General features: G+C 37.9%; 1 long non-coding RNA gene across 1 annotated transcript; it reads left to right on the top strand.

Moving 5' to 3' along the window:
• Window positions 1–1302: 1302 nt before the first annotated feature.
• Window positions 1303–1912, top strand: LOC122070721. Its single transcript, XR_006137943.1, has 2 exons — window positions 1303–1428; window positions 1554–1912. It is a non-coding gene; the product is annotated as an uncharacterized LOC122070721 (long non-coding RNA).
• The last annotated feature ends 8015 nt before the right edge of the window (window positions 1913–9927 follow it).

Here is a 9927-nt window from a genome sequence, read left to right as displayed (position 1 = left end):
TAATTAAAAATTAAATTAATAGACTATTTAATAACAACAAATGCAGCCCACGAGAGCCATTTGGCTTCTGCTCTTTTGTTTTTTTCTAATATCAAAGGTTTTTTTTTTTTTTAGGTAAAACCGATTTCTAAAATATAGTTTTTTTTTAATTTAGAAAGATATGGATTAAAAGAGTAAGAGAGAGGAGGGAGAAAATTCAGAAAGATTTATTTAAAAAAATAAGAGAGAGAGAGAGAGAGAGAGAGAGAGATGAGGAAGAAAGTTCTTTACCAAAAAGAAAAAGGAAAGAAAATTTAGAATGAGAGATTCCTAATATGTAGAGATTTTTATAATTTTTTTTCTTAAGAAACATATGGATTAAAAGAGAGGAACGTGAGAGCATGAGTACATACTTTTATATAATAGTATGATATATTTTTGGGTAAGAATTAATTAGGAAAGTATTTGGGGGAAGGAATATAAAAAGATATAGATTGAATAAAGATAGATGGAGAGATAATGAATAAACAGAGAAAGTATATAAAAAAATATTTCACAAAAGAGTGAAAAGGAACTAAAAGGAATTAGGAAAGGTTTTTTTCCTTTTTTTAGTAAAAATTAATTAGAAAAGTATTTGGGGGATGAAATATAGAAAGATATAGATTGAGGAAAGATAGATGGAGAGATAATGAATAAACTGAGAAAGTATATTAAAAAAAAAAATTCACAAAAAAGAGAGTGGAACGTGAGAGAGGAATCTTACAAAAAAAAATAAGAATATGAGAGAGGAGGGAAAGAATTTGAAGGAAAATGGAAAGTGGAGAGAGAGAGAGAAAGAGAGAGAAGGAAGAGGGCGTCTGAGTTTTATAAGGTAGAAGGGGCGGGAAAGGAAAGTGAAAGAGAGTGTGTGAGAAAAGGAGATCGTGAGAATTTTATTTTATTTTATTTTATTTTTTGTGTGGTAGAATGGGGCGTGAGATTTCACACCAATAAATTGAAGATCTCATCCCATTAAACCTAATTAAGGAACCCACAAATATGGGTCATAAATTACTATTAAATATATATCTACATTCTAAATAAGCACCCGGCTACGCATCCCAAGTGCCTCCCAGCCATCAAAGCACCCGGTCACGCATCCCAAGTGCCTCCTAGCTATCCGATGCAATCTGGGTCTCATCCCATTTAAAAACATAAGAGTAATTGCTCTTTTTTAATTTAATTACTGCCAAATATGTATCTACATTCTAAGTAAACAGATCATCTTTGGAGCTCCAAAGTAATACCTATTTCTCTATAAATACCACTCACAATAAGCAAGGAGGGAACCAAAAAGCAGTCAACTTAACATCGGAGTGAGAATTAGCTTATAACAGTTGGAGATTTAGTAAGTAATGGCTAAGGTTTCTTATACCCCCTTCTTCATCGTTGCTATCCTTGTCTTCTCAGGTTTGTTCTCACTTCCAATTCCTAGCCCTATGTGGTTTGCAATGTAATGATAGGTTTAACGTCATTATTTGGTGTTGATGATGAACTATTGGAAAATATTTATATCATGGGTTGTTTGCATGCAGTTGCATCGTCAATGGTGATGAAAGCAGATGCGCAAGTGAAGGTTTGCCCGGTGGTATTGCATCCTACTGGCTGCACCCTCCTAGCTTGTGGTGAAGAGTGCTACAAAAAATTTAACGGCGCCAGAGGAGTTTGTGAACAGAATGATTTTTCTGTAAACCCCACATATAGATGTGTTTGCAACCGCATTTGCTAGAATCATACTAATTAAGCCTCTCTCTCTCTCTCTCTCTCTCTCTACATGTCTGTTCACCATATAATGAATAAAAGGCTTAAAAAATAATTGGGTTCTTTTCTTTCTCCCTCTCATGTTTTTATCTAAAAATTTTGTGATCCAATAAAGCTTTTATTTCCTTCTTAATTGGTAATTTAGAAGTAAGGTTTTGGCCAAAATTTCAACATGAAATCACTGAATCCCAAAACTTTATTTGCTTGAGTTTGGGCTTTGCTCTCTGGTTCTATGACAGCTTGTGAACCAGGACCAATATAAGGAAAATGAAACCCGTCAAACAACCTCGCCCATATGATCAGTGGCATGATTGATGGATTTCTACTGTTATATCAGCTTTGGAACGTTAAATTAATTAAGTACTTGATTCATCACCTCAATTTTCAAGGCCTTTCTTTTGGGGTGTCAATTGGTGCTTTTCGGCTGGTTCTAATCTGGTTAGACCAATTCCACCCTTGCATCATGACCGACCATATAACTAATTAGGTTTACGTTGGGCATGCATCCTCTTGTATATTATCGGTCGGTTAGTTATTGAGCTTTAATTGAGTTAAACAGGCCTTATACGGGCTACTGGGCCATTTAACTTCAAATAGTCTGCCAAAAAGTGGTCAGTAAAATAGGGCTACAGCCTACAGGGGAATACCAATAAATGAGTCTTAGACGAAAAATGCCATAAGGTGAACATGAGGGTTAGGGTTTTATGGGCGTTGGGCTGGGGTTGTCTTTACTCTTTATGGTTAGGGGTTAGGGGGTAGAATAAGAATTTCAAATAGGTTAATGGGTCAAAAATTTAATCTCGATCCCAGTTAAACGACCTATCGGTAAATCCATTGCATCAAGAACATCCCTTTGTAATATGGTAGGGCTTGAGGGTTGGCAAATTTACTAAACGGGCCAGGTTGGTTTTGGGCTTGAACAGTTGGGTTCATTAGGCCTGAAATTGACACCCCTACCTATCTTAATCATGTGGCCTACCCGATAATACAATTTCTTTGATATATTTTCAAGTGAACTAAATATATATATATATATATATCTATATCTTTTGTTTATCTTCTAATATATTCTTTGTTGGCTTATGTCAAAAAAGTCATTAGAGCTAAAATGGAGAATCCTACCAGTTTATTGATATTAGTCATATGATACCATGTTGATTAACCATAGGTCAAGTTTAGAAGCCAAATTTAATTATCTTTTTAGATGGGTACACTATACAAGGGGGATGGAGAAAGTAACATCTAAGAGATTCCAACTCAAGACTTCCTAGTGAACAGCTGTTGTTATTGTTAAACTCAATTATATCATTCATCATGTATTGAAGTTTTTTCTTCTATAGCATTTAAATCTTCACCAAAATTATTTTCTGTCACATGTGGCATAATGCTAACAGGAGGCAATATAGATACAGTTCACAATTTTGAAATCTTAGCACAAGTTTTTTTAGATATTTTGATTTTTATTTAAAAAAAAAAAAGGAGAAAAAACCAACAGCAACATTTGCCCTATGTCAAAGTTTCCCTTCACTTAGCGATGAGGTTAACCACACAATCCAAGGTTTGGAAATCCCATGTCCCTCTCTTCCCTCCTTGAACGGCCCTGTTCTCCAGTGGTGATGGGTGCAAGAAAAGTCAGTCCTTTGCCCTATTATGAAATAAATAACCCAATGTTCAGTGAAATCGATAACTTTACTACTGACTAAATCGCTTGAATTAGTGGAAGAAAACGAGGCTTCTTGCCTGGCTAGTCACACTAGAGAGGAGAGTTTTGACTGCGAAAGAGGTAACGACGCGTCTGGTGGTATCACATATAAGATCACAACTGCATTTAAGGAGCCCAAAGGGCTTCATCAACAAGCTTGTAGTGATCTCACTTTCGAAAGAGAGTCTCGACATGGCGGTGGCCATATTTGTAATTTTATGAAACTTCACGTTCATCTTTTTAATAACTTCTCGTCAGGATTTTGAAAACCGGATTGGAATCAGTGGATTTGACTGATCCCAATTAAAGCCGCATCGAATCAGCCTCACCATGCAGCTTTTCTAGGGTTGTGCCCGATCTTAGGCGTTTTCAGCATATTGCAAACCGATTCCACCAATTTCATTTCGAATCGAAATCGATTTGCCGAATCTCGGACTATTATTTCATATTCTATCATATATAAAATAGTAGGGAAGATATCCTGCTACGGATAGTTCCTGTTTTAGATATGAAAAATTTCCCCTTAAAAGAGTTCGATCATGAACTTCTTTTTTCTGCTTCTGTTTTCTTAAACGTGATTACCAGAATGAGAGTACCCATCTTCGAAGCCATCATCCGTATACGGTAGAGCTGTAATCTTGTAGGACCCTAACCGTTAGCTTGCGTCTACACCAAGACACAGACCTGGTGAAAAAAACCCGCTGCCCCTTTCCCTAAGTGCTGAAGATACCTCAGTGTGACCTTCCAATGGTCTCATGGTCTGTGTTACGGTGCAATGGCTGCTCAAACCGGTAACATTCTCATTCCAAATTCAATCATAAAAGGAGCTCACTCAAATGGTGGGAAGGGTGGTAGGGATGGTAGGGTCAAAGTCTTATATCTATTGCCTGAACTCTATTGCTTACAACTATATGCTTCTATGCATTGTAATAGTTATGAAGAAATGTATAAAGACAAGAGGAGATACTCTATACAAGATATGTTAGATTAAACACCAAGAAACACGAATAAAAGGAGACAATAGATCCGTACGACACAGAGATTTAACGAGGTTCATACACCAGGGTGTTGTGCTACGTCCTCGGGCGAAGAAGAAGATGATTCACTATGCAAAAGAGAGATTACACCCTAGCAGCGGCGAGGAAGAACTTGCCCTGAAACCCTAGCTTCGTGAAAACCCTAGAATACAATGACTTTCTCAACAAGCAACAGTACATTATATATATTCCGAAAATGTGGGTCGACCCATCGGGTCGTGGTCGATCCCACGTTTGAGCCCTCTGCTTCCATCACAGATCTCAGAAAATTTCCCATTCGGGTCGCCACCAAAATATGTCGGATCGGGTCAATCTTCAAAACGGGTCAAGAATTCGAGACAAACTTAACAAGATAAGTTGACTATACAAGATAATGTTGACTATACAAGGAAGACTGACTCAATACAAGATAATCGTTTACAGCTAAGAATTCCCACTATACCACAACTTGGCTGAATGTGGCACATAGGCCACATCAGTTTACAAAAATAGCTTGAGTAATGACCGACTCCGATTCAACCTGGTTAATATTGTTAATGCTCAGTTCAACACGAAGCAAATTACCAGATCGGTTGAGGTTGAATTACCATGAATAAAATAAGATAGATATAAGCTAGATATCATACCTCTAAATATATTTACATGTAAACACAAACCAAGCTAGTAAGAGAAACTAAAACAAGACTGAAACAGGTGCATCTTTATTGATTTATGTTTTGGTGTCATTCATTCTCCAATTGAAAAATCGATGAAATCGAACCAAAATCAGTCCAAACCAACCAATTAACACCCCTACTCAAATCTTTGGAATGGGATCCTCTTTAGTACATCAGCTCCTCGTCCAGTGTGCATCAAACATCTAGAAGGCACCTGGGATGAGTGCTTCATTTCTACAGCTGGCTGGCACACCCATCCCAAGTGCCTCCCAGTTATCAAGTGCATGCAAGGATCTCGTCCCATTTAGGAAAATAAGAATAATTGTTTTCTTTTAACCAAATATGGGTCTTTAATTACCACCAAAAGTAATTTGTATTTCTCTATAAATACCACTCACTATAAGCAGGGAGGAAACCAAAAAGTACTGAACATCAGAGTGAGGATTAGCTTACAACTATTAGAGATTTAGTAAGTAATGGCTAAGGTTTCTTATACCTTCTTCCTCATTCTTGCTATCGTTGTCTTCTCAGGTTTGTTTTAAGTATTCTCAGTTCCAATTCCTAGCTCTTCGTGGTTTGCAATGAATGATAGCTTAACTTCATTACTTTCTATTGATATCATGAGTTGTTTGCAGTTGCATCATCAGTGGTGACGAAAGCAGACACGCAAGAGAAGCGGTGCGCGGTAACATTGCATCCCTCTGGCTGCACCATCCCATCTTGTCGTGCTGAGTGCTCCCAAAAATATAATGGCGATGGAGTTTGTATAGCAAAAGGTTCTCAGCCCACATATGAATGTGTTTGTTACTACCCGTGCTAGAATCCTGCCCTTTCCCTAGACGTATGATGGTAGTCTGAACACCATATTACCAATAAAAGGCATGCATGTCAATAAATAAGATATTATTGGGCTCTTTGCTTCCTCATCCCTCCTTCTCATGTTTCAGTTTTCAGTTTTCACTTAAAATTCTGTGATCCGGTAAAGCTATAATTTCCTTCTTAATTAATTGGTAGAATCACTAAATCCCAAAACTTTATTTGCTTGAGTTTGGGCTTTGTTCTTTGGTTCTATGACAACTGGTGAACAGGTGAACCAGGACCAATATAGGAAAATAAAACCCATCAAGCAACCTAGCCCATAAATCAGTGACCTGATTGATGGATTTCAAATGTTATGTATGATCTGGACCATTAAATTAATTGAGTACTCTTTGAATCATCACCTCAATTTTCATGAGCTTGGATCAGGTTCATGTACGGGATTGTTCTTGATATTTAGAATCCATTAAATGCAGAGACTCAATGTACTCCAAATGCCAAGACCAAGAGCATGCGAGAACGATCTTGTTCATAAACTTGATCTAGCCTCAATTTTCATGGCCTTTCTCTAGGGGTTGTCAACCAGTCAGGTTTGGTCGGGGCTAACCAAGCTTGACCAATTTCCCCTTTGCACCGTGAATATTTGTTTAACTAATCGGTCTTATGTTAGGCATGCATGCTTCTGTTTATTATCAGTTTGTTGGTTACTGGTCTTTAATTGGGCTAAACGGGCCTTCGACAAGCTGTTGCACCATTTAACTATAAACAGGCTATGCCAAAAATTGGTCTCTAAAATATGGCTACTGGGAAATACTAATAAATGTGCCTTAGGCAGAAAGGCCAAAAGAAAAGGGAAGGGTTACGGTTTTTTGGTGCATTGGGTAGACCGTAAGCGCCTCTCTTTACTCTTAATGGTTGGGGATAGAATAGGAATTTCAAATAACTTAAAGAGTCATGCTAAAAGGTTGGGCTTAGATGCGCTCATAATCATCAGTTGCAGGCAGGCAATCAACAGGTAAGGCCCTTGCACTAGGAATGGGCCTTTTGAATATTATAGATTGTTAGGGCTTGAACCCAGCACGTTTATTAAATCGATCGAATCGGTTTTGAACTTGACCAGTCGGGTTTGGTATGAGTCTTCGGTGTGTGCCTAGAATTGACACCTATACCTATCTTAATCACTAGAGATTTTTTTTTTCTTTTTTATTTTACCTGTTTTCTCATCTTTTTTATTTTTTAATATATTCTTTATTGACTTATAGCAAAAAAAATCAGAAGAGTTGAAATGAAAAATCCTACCATGTGATTGTCACCACGTGATCCTAGGTCAGGAATCCCACATCTCACCCTCCCCTCTTGAACAGCTTTGAATGCTAAAGAAATCATTCACCATCGGTGCAGGGAAACCGGTCCTTTTGCATTATTAAGTGGCATCTTTGTAATTTTATAAAACTTTTAAGTTCAGCTTAAACGGTAAAAAATAGGAACTTATTTAAAATGGAGTTTAAACGTGATTTTGGTAACAGTGTTTTGAACCAAGATTAATTGAATGAGAGTGCCCATTTTAATACCCCAGCACTATCAACATTGGCACAATATTATCCTTTTGACACATGGGTCTCAAGGCTTTAAATTCTTTGTACCACATTAAGAAAGCTAAAGGTTGTCAACTAACTCAGCAACCTCCCCCTAGGCAATGTGGGACTAAAGTTACCGATCTCCCAAATCCCCTGGTACTTGTTGTTTCTTAGTGGGGACACCTCATCAATCTCCCAGACGGTACTGGTACACTTGTCATATTCTTGGGTGTCACATTCCACCCCCTCCCTTTTGAGCACAGCGTCTCTGTTATGGCTCCACAAGCTATCGGAGTCCTACTCCTCCATTTCCAATAGGATCATTTCAGGGTGGGCAGCCTGACCTTGTATAAGCCATTGGAAACTTGGTTGGTGCATTGTACTATTAGCAAACGGTTAGGGCACCCCCACAGCTTCCTATGGCACCCCCCATAGCCTCCTTTGACAAACAAGGCCCATGCCATTGAACAGTTTCAAAAGCTTAGACCCTCATTTTTCAAAAGGGGGAGAATGTGACACCCAATAATACGGCAAGTGTACCAGACCTGCTTGAAAAATAGGTGAAGTATCCCCACTAAGAATGACAAATAACAAGAGTTTGAGAGATTGGTGAAGGTATGCAAACATTAGTCCCACATCCCCCGTAATGAAATTGTTAAGCTAGTTGATGACCTCTAACTTCCCTAACATGGTACAATGTTTTTATGGCCTTGAGGCCCATGGGCCAAAAGAAACAATGGAAAAATGATGTCCAAAGGGGGGAGAATGTGACACCCAAGAATACAAGTATACCTGACCCAACGATGAAAGATTGGTGATTTATGAGATTTAGAAGACCTAGGAGAGGTTGCTGGGCAAGTTGATAACCTCTAACCCCCTTAACCCATGTACAACACATTTTAAAGCCTTAAAACCCATAAGCAAATAATGATAATATTATACCAAAACTAATGGTTGGGACACTTAGCCAAACAGTAGTCAACACTGTACACTAACCTGGTTTTGCAAAACCATAAAAATAGAAGAAGACAGACTATGCTGTCACATGAAAATCGTATATATAGAAAATCTAATATATCCATTTCCCCTTTTTCATTTTTTCTTTTCTTTTTTTTTTTTATTTCTCCGTTTTTGGTTGGAGCCATATATCCATTTCGCAAACAAGTAGAAATGCCGAGATAGTGTGAACCAAGATAAAGTATCTCCATTTGTATATGTCGTCTTCCATGCAATATTCGATAGAGGTCTGCCATTGATTGTAGAAAAATGAACCAACTGTAATCATTCTCATAAGCCCCATATTTCTGCTACACTATTCTTAATAGCTCCAATAGTGGGCCAAAAAAATCACTAGACGAATTTAAGGGCGATGCATCATGACTTTAAAGGAGAAAAAATACGGGCCTGTGTTATAAATCTGTGGTGTCCGATTATCCCAGCCTCATCATGACCACAGGCCTGCAAGATGAATTCCAGCACAGAAAAGAAGAAGAAAAAAAAAAAAAAGTTTTCATTATTCTCTTATGGAATTGGCAATGCTGGGCCCCTCTATCCATAAGCATTCTCTTCGGTATTCTCGAACAATTGCAGGGACACTTGTGGTTGGGACCTGAAAGCACATGAAAATTCAGAGATAATTCAATGGCAAACTTTTCACCCAAAAAAAATGGCAAACTCTATATACCAATATAATCATTGAGACATAATCTGAAGGCGTTACATCATACCTGTAAGTTTCATATCAAGAAAAGTACCATCAAAATCGGTTGTTCAAAAATAAAGCTCATGAAAGTTAAAAGAATTTGATATCTAAACACTTACATAAGATTCAGAAGTTGAAGATTTTCATGACCAGTGCAATTATCCAAATGGTTCACATCCTTTCTCCCATGAACTTTTGCTATGGCATCCGGATCCCCTGCAAAAATAATGGTTGGACAAAACATGTGTCAAATAACATGGTGAACTGAAAGAACGAGGCACACTCCTTTTGTGGTATGGGGATGGGAAGTTGGGATGGGGTCAACTCAAATTAATGCTAATAGCTCAAAATCTTTCACAGAAATTTATATGCTTCACAGAAAATTAAAACTGGAACACGGAATGCATGAGCAACCATGGCCATACATGCAGTTCCAACCCTTGAGTAAACTGTTCCATTAGACAAAACTGAAGCAGCCCCAAGAAAAACCCTTGTGACTTCATGCATGATATAAGAAACAGCATTTATATGTGTATATGTACAGCTGATGCCCTTTGCCACCAACGTACGAAGTAATGCTTGTCCTTCAAGCTTTGGACGGGAGTCTACTACCACAACACGAAACTGTTTCCCCAGCTCATGGGCATACAATAGC

The sequence above is a fragment of the Macadamia integrifolia genome, unplaced genomic scaffold (assembly GCF_013358625.1).
Source record: "Macadamia integrifolia cultivar HAES 741 unplaced genomic scaffold, SCU_Mint_v3 scaffold986, whole genome shotgun sequence".
NCBI classification, from domain to species: domain Eukaryota; kingdom Viridiplantae; phylum Streptophyta; class Magnoliopsida; order Proteales; family Proteaceae; genus Macadamia; species Macadamia integrifolia.
Note: the sequence above shows the minus strand (reverse complement) of the source record. Positions and strands in the feature narration are given on the sequence as shown.